At 40.6% G+C, this 22,996-nt stretch overlaps 1 long non-coding RNA gene across 1 annotated transcript; it reads left to right on the top strand.

Moving 5' to 3' along the window:
* The first annotated feature begins 1,002 nt into the window (after positions 1-1,002).
* Positions 1,003-14,784, top strand: LOC121161004. The gene is made up of 3 exons (XR_005884605.1): positions 1,003-1,096; positions 9,464-9,531; positions 14,245-14,784. It is a non-coding gene; the product is annotated as an uncharacterized LOC121161004 (long non-coding RNA).
* The last annotated feature ends 8,212 nt before the right edge of the window (positions 14,785-22,996 follow it).

The raw sequence follows: 22,996 nt of genomic DNA, 5'->3' as shown, positions 1-22,996 counted from the left end.
TACTTTTCATTTCAGGATTAAGGGCTGCAATGTTACCATTCGTCGTGGAGGATCCTGGTTTCAGCATGTTGCCTTGGTTGCCAGCCAGTCCAGGGTGTGCAGGTAGCAGCTGGGGTTGGGAGTGTCTCTCTAACCCGCATTCCTTGGCCATGAATTTAGCAACCCTGTTTATCTGATGAAGACCTCCCGGTAGTGTATTGCTCATGACATTGTCACACAGACCTTAATGAACGACACGGAAAGGTACTGATTTTTTCCTCCTGACATGCCACCAGTCCTGAGTTTCCCAGCACCTCATCCCTGTCTCATCATCTCAAGGCCAGTAACTGAGTTCTGACCATGAGACCTGTCCCACATAACCCAAATGCTAACAATGAAGCTGCAAGTCATCTCTGTGAGCCTGTCACCCAAGCTTGCTCAGAGAATTTTTGACAATTACTTGAACATTTGCCTACTCACTGAGTCTTGCTTCTCTGAATAATTACTGTCATCTTACATAGCTATCTCTCCCTATCCTCGGCGATTGATTGCAGCACTCCCCTACCCAATGGATTCCAAAACCAAGGGTGCTCAAGTCCCTAATATAAAACACATCAAATTTGCATCTGCTTTTTGTACATCTCCTGTATAATTTAAATTATCTCTAAATTACTTATAATATCTAGTATAATGTAAATGCTCTGTAAATTGTTGTTCTACTGTATTGTTCAGAGAATAATGACAAAGAGTGCACTTATTCAGTATAAATGCAATTTCCTCCCAAATATTTTCTATCTGCAATTGTTTGAATGTGAGCATGCAGAACCCATGAATACAAAGAGTTGCTTGGATTTTTTTATTTTAGTTTATAACTTCTTATTATTTTATTTCTATCTGATTATCTTCATTTTTTTTGACAGGCAGAGAGACGGAAACAGAAAGAGAGAGAGAAATCTTTCATGCACTGGTTCTCTTTCCAAATGCCTGCAACATCTAGGACTGGGTCAAGCCAAAGCCAGATCAAAATTCAACTCAGGTCTCCCATATGGATGGCAGGATCCAAATACATGAACCTCACATGCTACTTCCAGAGTGAACATTAACAGGAATGTTAATAGTAAGTAGAGCTGGGACCCAAACCCAGGCACTGCAATGTGGAAGGCAGGCATTCCAGATGGAGTCTTAAACCACCACAGCACATGCTCCATCCTGTGAACTCTCAAACTGCAAACACTTGCACCATTTTCAGCACACAAATTCCCTCTTTTGAAACTCTTGACTTTACTTGGGTAACTGGAAAAGCTTTGTAACATGCCTTTCCCTTTCTCATTTTTCTCTCACTTGTCTTCACTTTGCCTTCCCTAACCAGAGTGTCAACTCCTTGGGAGAAGAAATGCAGAGAGATCTAGAAAGAACTGCACAGACAGATATGCTGTTAAGAGTGTAGGGAAAGGGTGGTGCTGGCAGTGGGGCGGATTACTTTTTGCACTAAGTAATAAAAAAAGTTTGTCCTAACATGTTCTGGATCCTGGAGATGGAATACAAGGCTCCTCTCCTTTCCCCTGCCTGCCCTCTGCTGGAACTCCAAACAAGCAATGAAATGGCTAGTGCAGGACACAACGTGGGGGAACAGCTTATCAGACAGAAAAGCAAGTGGGTAACTGTGAGCTATGAGTCCACAACCTCCATCTGTGAAGTTTCTCCTTGTGTGTCTTTGATTACTAGCAGCTTCCCCACAAAACCTCTCACTGATTCAGTGAGATGGACCAAATGAACTTGAATGTCCTCTTCCTTCTCTGTATTTGCATCTCCAGAATCCAGCGGATGACAGGTAGTAGAGCCATTGTAGAGGCTTTCCCCATTCACTATTCACTACTCCGTCCCTTGCCTGAGTTTTTAGCTCACTCCTTTATGAATCATTGCCAAGTCGGTAATGAAATGCAGAAGATAGTTTGAAACCCTACACTGGTTTCCTATCTTTGAAGGGTAGCAAGACATGACAGCTGCTGAAGCAATCCAGTTGCCGTTGGAAACGAGAAGCCTGAATATGTGAGCACTTAATAAATTTTTCCTCTTGCTCCCTCCTGGCAGGGTGGACAGTTCCCCATGCTTGCTGTTGGTCAGGTGGCTAGATGGCTAGATAGTATTGAAAAAAAAAAGAAGGAAAAACTTCTTTTATTTTATCTTTTTTATTGTTAAGAGAGGGCACATTGGGGAAGCAGAATCCATTAGCTGAATCCATTTCAGTATCTAAGGCTAATTAATTTAGGCAGCTTTAATGCAATTTTATTATGTAGTCTTTAAGAGCTATTCTGGTAAATGCCCATCCCATAAATACTAGTATGACTTTATATGTATAATATTCCTTTTGGAAGGGTGAGTATGAATTATTATCCAGATGTTAATCTGATGCAACCCAACCAGACAATGCAGTGATGCTTGCTTCTATTTTGATGCTTTGCAAGTGGGAAAAAATTGTTCAGAAATGACCATCTACACTATAAATCAGTGGAAAGTCAGTTGGGTTGCCTCTCCAGACATAATTTTGAAAATCAGTTTCACCATACTATGGACCAAATAATTGATTCATGTATTTCATTCTGTAAATTAAACACTAAACTTTGAATTATTAGAGGAAAAGAGCACAATTGGCCAATAAATTGGCCTTCTCACAAAATGACAGCATTTTAATTTATTGTATGCATTAACATTTATTCCTACCTAAGTTTTTATCAATCAATTTTCCATTTAAAAGATGTCTCTGGAAACAACAGCAGAGAAATGTTGAGTTCCAAAAAAAATATATTGTGAAAGGTAGCAGGTCTAGCATTCTTAGTGCTCTTGTAACTAAAACACAGTCAATAATCGAATGGCTTCACATTTTCCTAGGTATCTACTTTATGAACTGACTCTCTTCAAATGTCAAAATTTAAAACAGAAAATATTTGAATTTGCTGTTTAAGAGGTCTGCTCTATTTGTTCAGTGTTACAGCAATCTCTGACATTATTTTAAAATATTCATTTCTCATTTTGACAACCTTGTACACTGCTGCTGGCTTTTGATTTTGTTTACAGTACTGTTTTTCAGTAGTTGGCTTCAGATTGAATCAATATTAGAATTTTACAGTGTTTTTTTGTATAGTTGCTTTGCAAAATATTTTAAGCTTAAGCTGACTCCAAAATAGAATCACTACCACCAAGTTAATGTTAACTTCAAATCATTTATTAATTTCATTCACTTAACAAAAATGTATTGGATGCATATTAGGACACATTTCTCCACTGGTGCTATGGATCTAAAGATTCCCCTCTAGAGCTCTTGTTGATATTTAATTGCCACTGTGACAGTATTAGTGGGGGGGAATCTTCAGGAAGTGATTTGGGCATGAGAATTCTGCCCTCAGGAATGGATTGACACTGTCACAGTGGGAGTAGGTTATTTATTCAGGAATGAGCTCCTGACTTAAAAAAAAAAAATCTTCTGTCTTACCTGTGCTCATTTGCATGGAACTCATTAGATTTTTGTGCCATTTTTTTCTTCAACTTCCCAGCCTCCAGAGCCATGCATCAATATACTTCCATTCTTTATGGAAGTCTGTGATATCCTGCTATAGCAGCAGAACATGAACTAAGACAATAGGCAAGGTAGGCATTATATCCAGGGTCCGTGATACTTTTAGAGACCTGTGAGTATGTTTCAATTTTCTTTTTTTAAAAAATATTTATTTATTTTTATTGGAAAGGCGGATATACAGAGAGGAGAGACAGAGAGGAAGATCTTCCGTCCGATCATTCACTCCCCAAGTGACTGCAACGGCTCGTGCTGAGCCAATCCAAAGCCAGGAGCCAGGAGCCAGGAGCTTCTTCCAGGTCTCACACAGGTGCAGGGTCCCAGGGCTTTGGGCTGTCTTCTACTGCTTTCCCAGGCCACAGGCAGGGAGCTGGATGGGAAACAAGGCCACTGGGATTAGAACGGTGCCCATATGGGATCCCAGCACGTTCAAGGCATTTCTCTTTCACTGGCTCACTCCCCAAATGCCCACCATGGCTGGGGCTGAGCTAGGCAGAACGAAGGAGCTGGGATCTGAACCCAGATATCTCACAGGGGTGACAGAGATCCTACTGTTTCTTCTACTACCTGCTGCCTCCCAGGGTCCCCATTAGCAGGAGCTGAGACAGAGAGGAAGAAAAGGTACGTGGACCATGGCACTTGGGTATAAGATATGGGCATCATAATTCTGCATAATAACTGCTAAGCCAAATGCTTCCTCCCAGATGCCATTTTTACGAACTATTTTTTGAATCTGGTTGAATTAGCAGAAACATAATCCATAAGTATGTAGGGCTGCTATATCATGTTAGTATATTCATCTTTATATTAACATAGTCATGAAGTATAATTTTTGATATTTTTAAAGGAAAATAAAAATCCACCGAATAAAATTTATAGTGTAGACCTGTGGATCATAGCTCAGATTTTGTCTATGGTGATTCCCAGGATGAAAATATGAGTAAGACACAGTTTTACATCCTAAACACAATCCAATGAGAAAAGTGAACATAGTTCATAAGCTGATTGTTTCTTTGAAATAGTAATTATAAACTGAAGAATACAAAGATTGTACTACAAAGATTTATTTGTTTATTTGAAAAGGCAGAGAGAGAGAGAAAAAAAAATTGCTTCACTTCACTTCCCAAATGGCCCCTAACAACTGGTCTGGGCCAGGTTGAAGCCAGGAACCAGAAATTTCATCTGGTATTCAAGCACTTGGACCATCTTTCACTGCCTTCTGTATTGGAGGTGTATTGGAAGTTGTATTGGAGGTGGAGCAGTCAGGACTTGAACTGGCACTTGGCTGATAGAGGATGCCTGTGTTGCAAGTGGCAGTTTAACCTACTGTACCACAACACTGGCCCTAAAACAGTATCAAGAACAGACTTCACCTTAGCCTTCTTTCAGCTAACCCAGGATATATATATATGTATACAGGATATATATATATATACACACATTTTGGACAGAATACCACAAGTCCAGGTCCTTACTATTGATGGAGCTACAAGGAAAATGAGATTTAGTTTTCTGTAACTTAGTAAACAAGCTCACTTTTATTCGTCTGAATTGCTTTGAGGCTTCAGAAGTAGGACAGAATACCGACTGCATTTTCCCTCTTCATGAAATTTGCTCATATGAAAGCCAGCATCTATTTTTCACCATTACAGTTTCAAAGGGCACTTTTGGAAGAATCAGAATGAGCTGTTTAACCTAAATCTTCTCTGTTAATATTCGAACCATTTTCTCATTTTGTCCTGTCAATTAGAAAATGACTTTCAAATATTTTCTATTTATAGAGCAATTTTCCCTGCATTATCATATTATACACACAAAAGCCCTTTGAAAAAAATGAGCCATTACAGAACACAGGAAAACATGGCTGAGACAAACTTGACCCCAAATCTGAATTCTGCTAATCAATCTGGGTGACTTTGATCACCTAATCTCATTTACATCTCAGTTTTCTCATCCATAAAAAGGGGATTGTTATGTATATCTCACAAAGTTGATGTAGAAAATTAAAATAATAGAACTAGTATGTGAAGGGTTAGATGAGTACATGCAATACAGTTGATACTCAGTGAGTAGCTACTACTATTCTTGGTCCTATTTTACTAATCAGGAAACTGAAACACAGATATCATAAATGCCTTAATTGGTGTTGGGGGGTCTAAGAGATCCAATTCTTACAAATGAATTACAGTTTTCATCATGGCAAAGCTTTATTGAGAATGAAGTTGTAGAACATGAAGGTGCAGAGTAAGCATAATATAATAATCTATTTATGCTTGCAAGGATCTTACAAACACATTTTGTGTTTAAGTTGGGCCATTTGGCTTCCAAATGACAGAGCCCACATTTTTCCATACCAAGTATCAAACACAGCTTGTTGGGAGATTGTTCTAGGGGTAGCTGTGTTTTAGGGCTTCCTCTCTGTGGTGCTTGACTCATTTGTCCAGTTTTCCTTTCATATGAACTGTCTCCAGATCAAGGGGAAATTGGCTTGTAGCAACCTTATCACTCATCATCCTACAAATTTTTTTTTTTTTTGCTACAACAAAATAGAACTTCTTACTCTTTTGTTACAGCCTGAAATCAATTCCAAGAATCACTTGAATTGGATTAATTGAGGACACATACTCTGCCATCATGTCTTGCATGGGAAAATGTGGCAACACAATTGGTCCAATTAATGATAAGTCACCATCCTAGTCATTAGAGGAAGTTTTTTGCCCTAAAGGAAGGTATATTGGGCAGGGAAAAAATAATAATTGCTATCTTCTATTAATTATCATAGGTAAATTACTATTTTAATTAATTTAAAAAGAGTTGGTACAAAGAGTCAATAGACTAGAATCTCAGAATGGACAATGTCAGAGTGCATATGTCACACAGACGCTCAGCCCAGCAAGGAAGTTCACCACACTGTTGTTTTCCAATTACATTACCTCATAAACCACAGACTTGAATGTGCTTACCACACACACTTGAAAAAGGAAAGTTATAAATGCTTGGGCATTGTCTAAGAGGAAGCAGAAATTTCCAAGGATTATGACTAGAGGCTGGTCCACAGAATATCATGCCTGCTATTTGAGAGATAGAACGATGTCATTTTCTATTGCAAAGAATTTTTCTAACAAATTGAAAAATGCTTTTTCATCTATAAAGTCGGCTGGAGGGCGGGGACTGGAGGCAGGCTTCTAAATTGAATTGTATAATGGGTGAACTTTTAACGTATTCACTGGAGTTGTTTCAGCATTGCATTGATTGCTCTCATTTCCAGTGGTTCAGTGACCATGAACTGTTGTATTGGTGGCAGGCCATGATATTGTGTTAGAGAACTGGAAAACCAGTTTTTGCTGTTTTATCCAACATCATTTTCCTCATACATTTAACACAATTCCTGCAAGTTTGACCTTCTGTCTAGTCAAGGCTATCTTGACTACTTTCAGGTCCTTAGTATGGATCCTTTGGAAATATTTTTAACCTCAGAGTTTTACTGCTGCATCATAAATTACTCTTCTTCTTTTCTCTTTTAAATCTCTACTCTTTCCCAGCACTAAATTCTGCACTCTTCTACCTCCTTGGGAAACTAACTTCATCCATTGCTTCATTTGCTCTTCACATCTTCAGTTATTCCTCTGTGCTGCATCTTTCTACAGTTCTCCACGTACAAGGCTGCCCTCCCTTAAGATACCATTATGTGATAGTGTATATGGGGAAGTGCTTTGTTACTCGACAGTAGGGTATAAATACTGGGTAATACAATAAGCCTGTCTTATTCACACCATAATCATCTTTTACAAAGATTTCTATATTTGTTTAAAGATGTATTTATTTATTTATTTATTTAATTGAAAGGCAGATTTACAAAGATAATGAGAGACAGAGAAAGATCTTCCATCTGTTGGTTCACTCCCCACATGGCCACAATGACTGCAACTAAGCTGATTCTAAGCCAGGAGCCAAGAGCCAGGAGTTTCTTCCAGGCCTCCCACGTAGGTGCAAGATCCTAAGGCTTTGGGCTGTCCTCAACTACTTTCTAAATCACATGCAAGCAGCTGGATGGGAAGTGGAGCAGCCAGCATATGAACCAACACCCACATGTGATTCTGGTGGCCACAAGGCAAGGATTTAGCCACAGAACCATCACACCAGGCCCATGGTTTCTATCTTAAAATATGACCTCTGTTTTCTTAAACACTATTTTGGGGGCTCATATTTTTATTTCCCTTTCTTCCTGTATATGCTATAGCTATGACAGCCTTGCTTTGTTTCTATAGCCTTACTACCTTGGTTCACCTCCTTTCTTCAGCATGAGTCTTTTTCCTTCTAACTCTGACTATGAGTGCTCTCCACTCTTCCGTTCTCTCTCTCCTTTGCTTTCCCCCTCTCTTGCTAATCTTCATCCTTCTCACAAATACTCCTTGAAACAGCCACAGTTATTTCTCTTCCCTTCAACTTCTTTTAAATGCCTGCTTACAATTTTAACTGACATGTCACACTAGCTCCCAAATACATGTGCATATATACATACATATATACATGTACATATATATATAGAGAGAAAGAGAGTTTCAAAAATTTTTTATTCATTTGAAATGCAGAAAGGCAGATGTGTGGGGAGAAGGAGAGATAGGAATGATGCTTACTAGAGACTGAATATTTGTTTCTCCCTCAAAATTCACATATTGAAGTCCTAACCGACAATGTTACACTATTTAGAAATGGAGACTTTGAGAGATATATAGGATTATATGAGGTTAGTAGAGTACGGCTCTCTTGTCATGATAGGATCTGTGTCCTTACATGAAAAGACCCCAAAGAGCCTGCTGACTGTTCCTCTCCCACACGAAAACACAGCAAATAGGTGGCCATCTAGAAACCCGTTCAGAACCTGACCATGGCACCTTGATATTGGACACCAAGAAAAGAGAAACACTACATTTGGGGTGAAAAAAGAAGATAAAATAATCTATGTTTACACTAGCTTGTGTGTGCATGTTTAAAATCTTGGATTATATACCTGAAAAACTAGTAATATTGCTTATCTGTTTTTCAGAAAAACAGACTAATTACAGTCGTGGAAAGAAGACTTTCTCCGTATATATTTTTCTCTGTGTATATTTTTATGCCTTTTTTGATGCTTAAATTTTGAATGCACTCCAAGTTCAAGAAATTAAGTAAATAAAAATTACTTCTAAATTATAACAAGAACTTATTTGGAGTCACAAGATTATCTAGAAAGAAAAAGTTTATTTTATTGAACAAAAAGTGTTCAATAGCAGAGTAATAGCAGAAACTTACATCTGATTTGGTTGAAGTGATAGCAGCAGGTGCTCTAAATTCTTTCTTACTCAGAGCTTTAGCAACCCGCAGGACACTGCAGCCAGTTTCTATTGTCTACTTCGCTTTCTTTGGATCTACATTGTTTACTGCCAGTAGAACTTGAAGTGAGCTATCCACTAAACCCATATTCAATTGAAAGGAAATGTCCACAATCTCTTACAATCTCAGTAATGCCCAGTGCTCTCAGTAAAGTTGCCTTTTCAGCAACTACATACTGGGAACCTTACACACAGGGATGGCATCTGCGAAGGAAAGAATCCAGTCATTCATTTGAAAGAAGCTAATGTCTCTTGTCAAATTCAAAGACACAACTTTCCTCACAACCTGCTCTGGACAATTATGTAAAAAAATTGCTACTAGTCTACTTCAACATGTCACTTTGACATATAATGCTAATCTTTCATTGCTGTTACACATCTGTTGAAGATTTGTTTTGCATTACTTTCAGGTTCAAATCTAAACGCCAAGATATGATATTCAAAGACCTTGGCAAGCTGATCTCTATCCCTTTGCTTTTACCTGCTCATTATGGGATCTCTGCCATTATCACAACATGCCTTTGTTCTGGCTTCTTTGTAGATGCCATTTCTGCTACCTGAAACACCCCTTCCAGCTTGATTCTTTTGATGATCCAGCTCCAAATTGAGGTGAGCACTTTTCTTAATGGCAGCTGTATTTATTGTATTCCATTGAGACTCTTGGTGACTTTATTCCTCTTCAGCAGACTCTAAAAGCTCAGGAGCCATAATACATCATTTTGATCTTGCAATGCTGGCATTTGGTAGGTATTAACGACTTAGTGAATGAGTGCATGGGAAGTCTGACTGAAATTTTCAAGACAGAAATATTTCAGTATCTATAGTGAAGTCCTAATCAGGGAATAGGGAAAATCTTTCATGGAAGAAATTTAGCTCTCTGTGGCTTAAGAATATTATTCAGCCTTAGATTGACTTGTAAGAGATAAATTATCGTCAGCACAATTCTCTGTGAGTCTTTTGATGTTTTTGGAAAACTTTTAGATTTATAGACTCTGGGACATATGGTTTTAAAACTCTGCTGGGCATCTCCATAGTAAGACATCTCTTTGATGATGAGCTTTGCTTAAGTGTATTTTATTTCCACCATTCTATGACAAAAATGACAGCTCTCACTCTTACTGGATTGTCATTCTTATCTGCAGAAAACTACAGTTTTTTATGCTTTGTAGTAGTATGTTATACTTCTATCAAAATCACCCTTATGGAAATGAGCCTTTGGTATTTGCTTGCCCAGGAGCCAGAGTGACAACAACATAAACTGTACTACTTTATGGTTGGCAGGTCTTCTTCTGGGTCTTCCTTGAAGATATTCTTTTTAAATATTGTGAAATGTACAGAATACAAATCCAGAAATTTCTAGATGAAATAATTCAGAGGCTGATTGAGGTGGGGTTTTTTGGCCACTAATTTACTTTTTTTAAAAAAAAAATTTTTTTTATAATGTTTAGAAGTTAATCAGGGTGGGAAGGATCAAGGCTTAGGGAAAACTAGGTGTGATCATCATTTCCAAATTTTCTACTTCTTCCTCCTGTTTTTTGGAGAAGGGAGTAAGTAAGGGGATGAGTCATACCCAGCCTCCCAATGCCCCAGTACCTGGAGATGCTAGATACCACATGTTTGCCTTGATTTAACCTGTAATTTTTGTATGGTTGTTTGTTATTTTTTGAACCTGTCATTGATACTGTCTCAACCCAGATGTTTCAAAGAATGGAACTTGCATTATTTTTAACATATTGTTTACCCAATACTATGTCAATTAATTCCATAATGTTGTATATTGATAATGAGGCCTTGTTGGGGCTTTTAACTGACCGGATCTTTACTCTGTTAGACCTATCTTCAGACCATAGAAGGTCTCCCCAAGAGGCCACTGGACTTATCTGGACAATAAGACACTGAACTTCATGCTAGGCATGTGTTTGCAAGCAATGAATCTCAACTGAACTTGAACTATGGTTATGCAACAAGGTGGAGGAATCCACCATGGGGGGAGGGTTATGGGAGGGGTGGAGGGAATCCCCAGTGCCTATAAAACTGTACTACATAATACAATGTAAGCAACAATAAAAAAAAAAAAAGATTATCTAGGATATCAACCCCGAGTCCCAGTGGGTACATTCTCTGAGGGTTTTGCCCAGGTGGTTTTGCTAGTTCTGTCTTACCGACCAAATGATCTCTGTCTTATGGTCCAAGCTTGAGGAAACCATTTCCAGTGTACATTGGCTGACATGGTCAACCTTACAGTCTCCATTCACCCAGATTTTTGCTGTCATCATTTGGCTGGGGTAATTGCATCCACTGTGCAGCTGGGCCCAAGGACATGGGCCTGGATACCTGGGCCCTACTGGACGCTCAACATCTGGGTTTTCATCGACCTACCATCCACCATGCAAGTGGGCTGGAGGACCTAGGCCCTAGCAGACCCTCTTCCCAGGGCTCATGGAACTGATACCCAACATGTAGGCAGACTCAAGAACCCAAGCCAGGTGACCCGGGCCCTATTGAACCCTCAATCCCTGGGGCTCATGGACATGTCATCCACTGTGCAGTGGGCCAAAGACTTAGGCCAGGCAACCTGGTCTTGCTGGAATACTGCCCCTGGGGCTCACAGACCCAACACCCATCACTCAGGCAAGCCAAAGATCTGAGTCAGGCAACTTATCCCGAACCCCCGACCCTTAGGGCTCAGGGACCCGGCACCCACTGTGTAGGCAGGCCCAAAGACCTAGAGGTAGGTTTTAACTGTGACAATAAGGTGGTAATGAGATAGACTTTAGAGGCTAATTTGCTTTACCCTGAACAAAATTAATACAATAAATACCTGAACTACAACTAATCAGATAAGTTTGTATAAACATGGCCTCATAATAATTTGTTCTTAGAGTTCATTGACTTTAACTGTCCTGTGCATTGTGTTGAGTTGTGCCCATTGATATATCTGCTGTGTTAGTTTTCATTTTCTAAGGCAGTGAACACTGTCCCAAGCCTGAGCTCAATATGCATTTGAAACCAGTCCTGGAGCTAAATTAGAGCATTGATCTTAGTAACAGTGACTTGTACCTGAAGCAAAACTTAAATTTCCCAGAAGCTGTTAGACCTTAGTATAGATACCATTCATTACAGGGTTTGGGGATAGAAACAATAGGAGTCCTGAAATGTTTCTTACAATCCATAATTTCAGTTTTTTTTACAGCCACCAAATCTGCGAAATCTTTGCATTTACTCCCCTCCAGAAGACACTGTCTAAAATTAAATAAGTAATTAAGCTCTTTTAAAAACTAGTAGTTCTCCCGAGGTTTACTTCTATTAATTGCTTTTTATGAACTAAAGAAAGCTGTCCTTTTCATCGTTAATATAATGATGCACCTATTTCATTCATGTAATTATGTTTTTTTTAAGAGGGAGTTTTACGTTATTTATTTAAAAGACAGAGTGACAAAGAGAATGGAAGAGACAGAAACACTCCTTATATCTCTTGGTTCATTCCCCATATGATCCACAACCAAGACTGGGTGAGACTGAAGCCAAGATCCCAGAACTATGTGGATCTCCCTTACGAATGTCAGGGAACCAGACCATTGGGTCATCTTCCATTACTTTTCCAGACACATCAGCAGGAAACTGGGTTGGAAATAGAGCAGCCGGGAATCAAATCGGCACCCCAATATGGAATGTCCACACTGTGGCATAGGCAGAGGCTTTCTCCAAGGTATCACAATTCTGACCCTTTACTCATGCAATTATTTTACCTTATAGCTTACATGTCTCTCTGTGCTGCCACTGGGGAAAACTATAAGGTCCCAGAAGTCAGGAACTGAGTGTCCTTATTTTCTGTGTAGTCTACACCAAATAAATTGATTTTCAACAGATAATAAATATTTGAGTGCAATGATGACGGTGATGGTGTGGTGAAGACAGGTATATGAGGCTGATAAAACTTAAATTTAATATTAAAAGGCAAAGTTGTAGCTGTGGCTGTAATTTTCAAACTTACACATAACCTGTATCAGTTAATAAGGAGAGTTTAGTGTTACATAAAAGCAGTTATAAAAATGTTTAAGATAGTCAACTTACAATAGCCAACCCTCTAAGGTCCAGGGGTCTCCTTAATTATCTGCTTGATTTCGTTTAAGCCTTTGATCTTTGTGACTCTAGCCATACTTTCAGCATGAGATCAATTCATTTTCTACATATTTTTTAATAGAGTTACTGAGAGAAGGTGGTAATGATGCTAAAGCTTATTTTTTAGGAATTACTGTGACATTTAAGTCTTGACAGTCGACTGGCATTAATAAAAATAGGTGCAGATGAATGCACTGTTGGTTGGACTGTAGCAAATTTCATTTTTCTGTCAGAAGATCTGCATGTTTTGCATGACAGCAGAGTATGTTGTGTCCACATGAGAAAATTCAACAGCCTATCTTGATGGACTAGCAGCACTCAAAGAAGGAAGCCTTAAAGACAAAGCTGGGTTTCCTAGGACCGAAAAATCTAACCTTTGTGCTAGTCCTCCCTTCTGTCAGCCGTGTCAGCAGAAAAACTGTCAGGGCTGATGTCAAATGAATCATCTTTGGCAGCATTTATTTCCCCCTAAACCGCTTACCTGTCACTTCGTGGAAATTGCTACTTGCCCTTAGTGGTATGCAATATTCTCTCAGACATTGCACATAATTCGCTTTGCTACAAAAACTGAAAAGAAAATTAAACATTACATGTAAATTTAACTTCCATATTAAAGATAGAAGTTTCTCTTGGACTGAGTGTGTGTCAATAAACTTAATAATTTTGTAGTTAAGTTTTTAAAGTGCAGCCTTTTGGTCACTTGCTGCAGTTTTCTTCCAGGAGAAATTAAGAAATGCTTCAATTAGGGACAATCTAACTTGCATTGACAAGTGCATTTTTACCAGCTCTATTAATATTACTTTTACCTCGCCAGTCCCCATGGATATATTATGATTTGTATACTTCAGATTGTTCCCAATTTTCAAAATAATGAATTGGGATCATCATTTGATGTAGCAATTCCATCCCTGTGCCCCACAGAAGGATGCCCAAGTTCAAACCCTGACTATCCCCGATCCCAGTTTCCTGCTAATGCATACCCCAGAAGCAGCAAGCTTACCGAATAACTTTGCCAGGTTTAATTAGATGCTGGGGAGGAATCTGAACAAAGGTAACTTTAAAACAGAGACATTTTGGTTACGGAGGGGAACAATCTGAGTGTGGGCTGAGAGAGGCAATACAAAAATAGGGAATTGCTGAATGTGTAGGATGCGGAGAGGGGAATATAGTAGAATTTCTAACATGAATTTTGTGTCACAGTTTTGCCTCCTGACAGAGATGTTGAACCATCCACACAATGCTTTGGCTCTCCCACTCTTCCAAAGAAGTGCTGTGCTGTCACATGCTCTATTTTCTCTTTTAATTGCTCATCGATGTTCCTGTGAGAATAGACATGTGTTCTTGGAATTTAGTTGAGCTTCTGCTTTAGAGCAATTTGACAAGGTAATGTGATCTTCCCAGGTTACAGTTTGTGTGAGATGGTAGATCATTCATTTCCCGAGTCAGTTCTAGAAGAACTCTTCCAGGTCTTGTGATTGGCCTTGTCCAGTGGGATCTTCTCCACCAAGACCAAAGTGTTGGAAGCTGTAGGATCTACTTTCATCCTGAAGAGATCAAGACAGGATCCAGAAAACTGGACTAGCAATATTTAGTTGTCTGGTGTTCCAATGCGCCTCACATGGACTCCGCCTCCAAAATGCCTATTACCATAACTGCTAGAATTAACACTGCCTGTTTTGATTTGCAGCCAAAGCCCTTTGCTTTCAAACTAAGTGAACACTATTGTAATACCCAATAAACAATTAGTGATGCAAAAATTGGTCATAGTAATATTAGTGTTCATCTAATTTGTTTAAATTTAATTAGGCAGTTAATTCCTGTCTGGTGTCTTTATAAAAGAAAAACAAGAGGGAGAGAAAGTAATCTCAGATTATTAGCACTTGAAGCTTTTTAAGCTACTACCTCTTGGGCTTATAGTAAATCATGCATCCTTTAAAAACAAAATGCAAAATAAAATTGAAAATTGCATATAAATTTTCAAAAGGCAAAAAATGATCTTTAATGAATAAAACCAATCCCACCACAATCCTCAACATTAATTAGCATTATGAAGTAATATAGATGAATGTAGATAACAACATTATATGATGTTGGATAGCCCTGATCTGCACTCTGCATGGTTGATATTCATCAATCTTCTCTGATGGTGCCCAGCCTCTTCTTCCTTGATCTCCTGCTTACTTCAATGGTAATTTCTGTGGAAGATCTATCCAACACTACAGACTAGTATGTAAAATGCAAGAAACAGTAACTCACATTAGAAAGATAGAACTAAATAATCCTTAGAATTAACCAAGATGTTAGAAAGAGTCCTTGGTTAAAATCAAATTATAGTGGAAGATTCTTGCCTTTCTTCTTAAAGGTGAATCATATAGCCCAGAATGGCAACTTATAGGTTTCCCAGAAATCAGAATTCTGATTTTCTATATTATATCCTTGCCCTCTCTTCTCTTAAAATTGTGTTTACATCATAGGTTTCCCATCAGAAAAAAATGCAATCTTTTTTCTTTTTCACCTATATTTTGGAAAATTCTTTCTTTGAAAGTCTTTGCATTGGGCCTGATGTGATGACCAGGTGACCAAATCCTCACCTTGCATGCACCAGGATCCCAGACCTGATTCTTGTGTGTGCTTGCCAATGCAGAGTCCGGTACAGTCTGTCACTTGAATCAGCCTACATGCAGACTGGTGGTTGCAATTGCGGGTCAATTCTGCCTCCAGCACTGTCTTCTACCCGATCATGTCCACCATACACTCATCCCTCACACAAGCCACTGGGAGCTGCAGCCCAGCTGGAGCAATCCCGAAATCCCCAACAGACCTGCCCCTGTCCCAGTTCTTATGCTTGCCTGTATGTATAGCACACTGATCTAGTCTGTCCCACATCCCATTCAGCTCTCACATATGTCAATGGGTATTGAGGCCTAGTTCAACCTAACCAGCCCCACTATCCAGTCTACACACATGCTGGCGGGTATCACTCACTGTCTAGTCATGCCTGCTCCAGTCCTGGTTCTCATGCTCACCAGTAAGAGTGGCAACCCAAGAGCAAGATTCCCATCGTTTCCCTACTGGTACCACTCCCACTCCTGGATCATGCACTCTCCAGGTAGTTCTGCTGTTTAGCTTGACAGAATTAGCCCCCAGTGCCAGCATCTGCCTGCCAGCTGATGCTGTGGCAAAGCTCAACCAACCCACAGAAACTCTGGCTTATGCATGCACCAGTAAGTATAATCAACTCAGCCTGGTTTTCCTCTAATCCAGCTCACTTGAGGCCAACAGGTGGTGTAGCCCTGCCCAACCTGGTCTGCCCAATTCCAAATCACTCTCAACAGTGGGAGTGGTAGTCCAGCAAGAGAGCCCCTGCAGCCCCCTACTGTGTTCACTGTCCCTCCTCTCCCAGTCTCATGTGTGCTGGTTGGGCGCTGTGGCCCAGGCTGGCATGGCCTGCCTCATTTCGATATTTGCCACTGACGGCTATAGCCTGACTGGGTCTGGCCCACCCCCAATTCCAGCTCACGCTGGTAGGGACCACTGCCTAACCCAGCCCAGCTAACTCACAGTCTTGGCCCTAATGTGAACTGGGCCTATTTGGTGTGACCCATACTCTATTTTGGTGCTCAGATTTACTAGTGGGTAGTATGAACTGGCCCAGGCTCACTTGTCCTGACCCGAGCCAAATGTATGGGTATCATTCCCTGACCTGGTCTGGGATGCTTCCTACCATGGTTCATGCACTCACCTGCAGGGACTGTGTCCTGAAAGATGAAATTCCCAAGCTCCTCCATCAGAACCTCTCCCAATGTAAAATCTCATGCATACTGGTGGGTCTGTGGGCCAGCCCTACTCAATCCACCTCCTTTTCTGGCAGGAACAGTAGCCTTTCCTAACGGGCCCTCGCCTATTCCAGTTCTTACTGTTAGATGTTACAGAACCAGGCAAACCTGGTCCATACCCAGACACAACTCACACATGGCTCCGAAGGGGTAAAGACCTAGCCCTGCCCATCCTGTACCAACCCTGGTTCTCATGAGCACTAGTGGATGCTGGAGTCTAGCCCAGTCTGCACACACCAGACCCAGTCAACACCTGTGATAACAGACACTGCAGCCATGTCCAGACCAAATCATAGCCCCGACTCTGGGCCTTGCACTCACCAGTAGGAACCCAAGCCCAGCCAGGACATCCTCTTCATTCCCCAACCAGGTCTGTTCCAAGCTATAGATCTTGTACATGCTAGTGGTTGCTCTGACCCAGCTTGACATAGCTTCTCCCCTGTCATGGCCTTTGCATTTGGATGCTGTATCCTGGCCTGACCTGGCCTGCCCCCAGTCCCAACTCTCAATGTTGGGTGCTGAAACCTGGCCCTGCTCAGTCTTTTCCTAGCCCTGGCTCATGCGGACTGGTAGATGTGATAGCCTAACCCAGCATGGCCTGCACTTCAGCCTGCTTTCTGCACTTGCCAGTGGGCTAAGGTTTGCCCAGCCCTGTCTGGTCTGCTCCCTTCCAAAACCTACCCACACTTGCCAATGGGTAAAGCTACCTTGCCCAGCCTGCCCAACACCCAGTCCTAGACCATGTGATCATAAGTGAACGTTATGACCCACTAGGGGACTTTCCCAAGTTCCCCCACTTGACCCACTTTCAGACCCAGATCTCATACATGCCAACAAGTGCTAGGCCCTTACCCAGCATAGCCTGTCCCTCTGTCCCAGTCTTGGTATGAGCTTTTGGATGTTGCAGCCCAGCATGCTCCACATCCTGTTTCAGGGTACACATGCTAGTGCTGCAGCCTGGACATGCCCAGCCTGTTCCCAGCCCCAGTACCTGTGAGTGTCAGCAGGTGCCATGGTCACACCTAGCTCAGCCCATCCCCACCCCAATTCTTGAGCTAACCAGCAGGTCTTGTGTTTCCACAGGGTTTACCCACATATCCCCCACAAAATCTACCCCCAGACCTGGTTCTGCTGTGTGCTGGTTAGTGTCATGATCCAGCCTAAAATGACCTGTCCCCTGTTCTGACACTCAGAGTCAGGTATTGGGATCTAGCCCTTCCAGACAGTTTCCCAGCCATAGCTTTTGTGTGGGCTGGCATGTGGTGATCAGCACTGTTTCATCCTAACAAGCCCAGCTCAGGTCACCCATGTGGGCTGTGCATTGATTTGACCCATAAAGGCCTTCCAGTCTCTCCCCTCCAAAAGTCAGTCCCCTCACTTACCTACAAGTATAATGTCCTATGATTGGGAGTCTCTCAGGAGTTGTTCCTCATCTACATGTATGGTGGCTTTATCTATTGTATGTCCCTCGGCACTAATTCCTCAGCTGATAGAACAGTGGCAATGTCTATGCAAGACCCTTGGAAGTCAGTAATCACCTGGACATGAACTCTCAGGTTCCTACACACCCCCACCAGTCCCAACCACCAGACCCTTTATAGGCCTACTCCCGTAAGTTCCCAGAGCTTATCATCAGGTGGCCAGAGAGCTTTGTCTGGCACCATTGGCACCTGGGTGCCTGACCCAAGATGGTGCCAGCCACATTTACACAGTTGGCATGGTGGAATTCCTGGATCAGGAGGTTAGGCTGTGCTTTCTGCCACCAGCTGAGGCAGCTGGTGGAGAGGAGGCTCCCGTTCATGTGCCCAGCCCAACGCAAGCTTTTAGAGTCCTGTAGTATACAAGTTCATACATGTGTAGGGGGCACATACATTCCTTTCCTTCTCATATACAAATAGGAGTGTATAGCAATTTTAATTGTAGATACTTTTCTTTTACATTTAGATTACTTTAAATTTGAATGATCTTTTCCTTCAAGATAGTTCTTCCCCCACAAGCACTTACTTTTAAAATGCAATTGTCATTTTAAAATACTTTTATAAAGGTAATGGTGCAAACTTTGGGAAAATGAAATCCAAGAGTTGTTACGATAGTTTGGAGCCACACCCACCTAGGTATACTTGTTCAAATCTGGCACATTCATACAGGACTTTGTTCTTTATAGGGTACTTTGACTATTTCATTAAACCCTAATGTAGTCCTAATGAGACAGATGATTTTTGCATCAAAGGATTATCATACTGTGATATGAAAACATAAAAAGCAGCATAATAGGAATAGAGCAAGAACCATATTAATGCAGAAAGGCTTGTTTGGGTGAAAGGAGTCGGGGCAAGGGATGGCTTGAACTTTGAAGACTGAGCCAACAACACCTTTCAGTGTTTACAGCATGACCATCACTGCACTTTTTGTGTTTATATTATTTGAAGGCAGGGATTTTTGAGTGTTAGTAATGAGCATTCTACCCAGAGGCAGATGTTTCTTTGGTAATTATTGACTCCCATAGTATAAAAGCATTTATGTGACACTTGAAGTGAAGTCCTAGCAAAAAGTCTATGGCCTACTTATTTAAGAGTTTTGAAGATAATGCTTTATGATGCTGGCAGAGTGAAGAGAACCAACCAGAGACCAGCAAAAAAGAGAAGCCAATGTCAGCCTTAGGGAGGGGGCTGCATTAACAGATCCCTGCTGAGAACCAGAGGGATACGCAACAGAAACTCTGATGGAACAATGCATCTGAGCCAGAATCTTGCTCAATCATGATGAGAAACATGAGGAACTTTCTCAACCTCCTTCTATGGCCCTCCAATCTTCATGCACATCCCATCGTCCAAATCCAACAAAAATGGCATCCAGATGATGGGATCCAGTAAGATCAGTAATCTGGGGTTTAGAGCAAGACAGGAAATCAGAAATCATGGGTGTTGGGTACAGTTTGAACCATAATCCCCAATGACACAATCCCAAATAATATAATCCTAAATGTTACAATGCCAGAAGACCGAAATCTCTGAAGTCTAAAACACTTTGGAGTGTTCTGATTAGATCAATCAAAACTGGGTCTCCATAGTAGATGCAGTCACTCAGAGCTGGCATCTCAGGAAATGGCATCTCTCACAAACACAGAAAAGAAATCCCTCTTCTTACTGACATATTCCATGTTTTTGCAGATGCCCATAATGTTTACATGTGAAATCAGCATTATGGTAAGGCACTTTTGCAGAGTCAAATTCACAAACAAATTGGAACTCTCTAGAAGTGTTTATGCAATTTATACTTCCCGCATTGGAAAAGGTGTGAGAATGAAATACATGGGATAGTAAATTGCAAAAAATAATGCTGCAAAATTTTTAAAAGATTTATTTAGTTTTGTTGGAAAGGCAGATGTACAGAGAGGAGGAGACACAGAGAGGAAGATCTTCTGTCCAGTGATTTACTCCCCAAGTGACTGCAACAGCCAATGCTGTGCCGTTCCGAAGCCAGGAGCCAGGAACTTTTTTCCAGGTCTTCCATGTGGTTGCAGGATCCCAAGGCTTTTGGCCGTCCTCGACTGCCTTCCCAGGTCACAAGCAGGGAGCTGGATGGGAAGTGGAGCTTCCACCATTAGAACCGGCGCCCATATGGGAATCCGGTGTGTTCAAGGTGAGGACCTTAACCACTATGCTATTGCGCCAGGCCCACTGCAAATTTTAAATAGCAAAAACTTTAAAAGAAAAATAAACTTTACAAATCAGCATGTGAAAAAAGCATGTCACAGGGATAGGGCAAATGCACAGAGGAAGTCCACAACTGGCTGTCATTGTCGTTATTATTTTGAAGACTTGTGTTGAGACGAACTGCTTTTTAGTTTTAGGGCATGAATCTTTTTGAAAAATACAGTCACATTCATTTTCTATGCAGTGCTGTCCTTTTCAAAATTCTTTCATGATTTGGTATAATACATGACATGAGTATTCCTCTTAAACTTTCTAATATTTTGTGCCTTTTTTCCATGTTATATAGGGTTATGGAGCTCTATTCCATACACACTCATAAACACCTTTGGTGGAAACAATATTGATCACCCAACAGCAGCTCTGTCATATGAATGCCTTCAAGCTTATTCTGCACATTACTAATTTTGAATCAGTCAGTAGCCTGGCTGGCTTCTTTAAGCAAATGGCACTTTAATTCATTTAAAGATCCTGGAATTTCACCATCTTGAAGAAATGCCATTGCAATTAAATAACACACACTTAAGTTGAAGTCTTCATCATGGCCATGCACATGTGGCCAATCCACCCACTGGAATTTTCCAACATCACATGAATAACACTTTGAAATTATCTTTAAAAAGGCTTGACCACCAAGGGCTCTGCGCAATGGCTCAGTGGCTAAATCCTTGCCTAGCAAGCACTTCCCGGGATCCCACAGGGGTACTGTTTCATGTTTCAACTGCTCCTCTTCCAACCCAGCTCCTTGCCAATGGCTTGTGAAAGCAATTGAACATGGCCCAAAGCCTTGGGACCCTGCACCTGCATGGTAGACCTGGAAGAAGCTCCTGACTCTTGACTTCGGATCAGCTTAACTTCAGCCATTGTGGCCATTTGGGTAGTAAGCCAGTGGATGGAAGATTTTTCTCTCAGTCTGTTCTTCTCTCTGTAAACCTGAATGTCTTTACAATTTAAACATAAATATATCTTTTTTAAAAAAGACTTGACCACTCAGAATTCTAAACCTGTCATGCTTGGAGATTTAGTCTATCCATTTCTACCAAGTCCATCAAATCATCAAACATTTATAAAGTCGTCAGCTTTCCCAGGTCATTACTACATACCTAAGCAAGAAAGCTTCAGAATTTTAGGATCCAATGGGGCATGAATTGTGTGGATTTAATAAACAAAATTATAGGTGTGGGGGGAGGCAAGGAGCACTGTGCATTAAGCCATTGCTTGGGGCCCCTGAATCCCACACCTGAATTCTTGCTTTGAGTCCCGACTGCTCCAACCTTCTGATTCAGATTCCTGGTCACATGCTTGAAGGTCGCAGATCATGTCCCAAATACTTGGGTTCCTGCATAAATGCATAAAATTTTTAAAAAATATACTTGAGAGCTTTGAAAGTGTCACCCATTAGCCAAAATGAAGCATATCCTAGTTTCTCCACATTGGATTTGATGGCAAATAAAAAGTTTGTCTTTTCCGACAATAAAATACCTAGCTAGGAATAGTTCAGTATTTAACATGTTTTGCAGCACTGGAGAGACTTCTTTATTAGCAAGTTTATGGTTCAGCAGATCGCTGACCTTGTTGAATTCTTTGTGTTTTCTGACAAACAATGTTTTGTTTGTTTGTTTGTTTGTTTGTTTTTGATGGCAAGCACGGTACTGTGTTTGAAGGGGTGGGAATAGTACATGATCAAAAAATTGGTAACTATTCTGTATGCAACTGGAAATGCACCAACTCCTTTCCACATAATTTGGCTTCTTAACCCTCTTACAGAACTTCTATATTTTGCCCCCAAATGGTAATAACAGTGTTCAGAATTTCAGCTCTCAGAATTTCAACATTTTGGATTTAATCTTTGAAGAACACATTTTGGGGGATTTCTAACATCTGGGATTGTATCTTTTAGTATGATGATTGGCATCATTTGGGTATTCTAACATTACACAAGAATCAAACTCAAATTTGTCCAAATATAAAATGTATGTTATGTTTACTAATTTTATGCATTTTTGCACCATACACATTGTAGGTGCTAGGTAAATACTTGTTTAATGAATGAAGTCCCAAATAAAAGTTTTGAGGCTACATGTCTTGGCTTTAAGTACTAGAACTCTGATTCCTCTGAAATCATATTCTAGCTTGTAACTCATTGCCATTTGACCAGACATCACTCACTCTTTGGAATAAAGGAAATCTGCACTAAGGAGCCTTGTTGTGATAGCTTATGCTTAAACACTCAAAATTCAGTGTCAAACTGAAGGTTTATGGTACTTACTGATCTCGTATTTCTAATGCTTGATGTCGACAAAAAGAAGTTTTGAATCCACTTTCTATTCCTAAATATTTACTTCCAGAGAGAACCTTTATCTGTTAGAATGGAGTTAAGAAATGGTAATGGAAAGGTGCTGT

Source organism: Ochotona curzoniae, unplaced genomic scaffold, assembly GCF_017591425.1.
Source record: "Ochotona curzoniae isolate NIBS_2020 unplaced genomic scaffold, NIBS_Ocur_1.0 contig_4612, whole genome shotgun sequence".
Lineage (NCBI taxonomy): Eukaryota > Metazoa > Chordata > Mammalia > Lagomorpha > Ochotonidae > Ochotona > Ochotona curzoniae.
The sequence above is the reverse complement of the archived record's forward strand: the minus strand, read 5'-3'. Positions and strand labels throughout refer to the sequence as shown.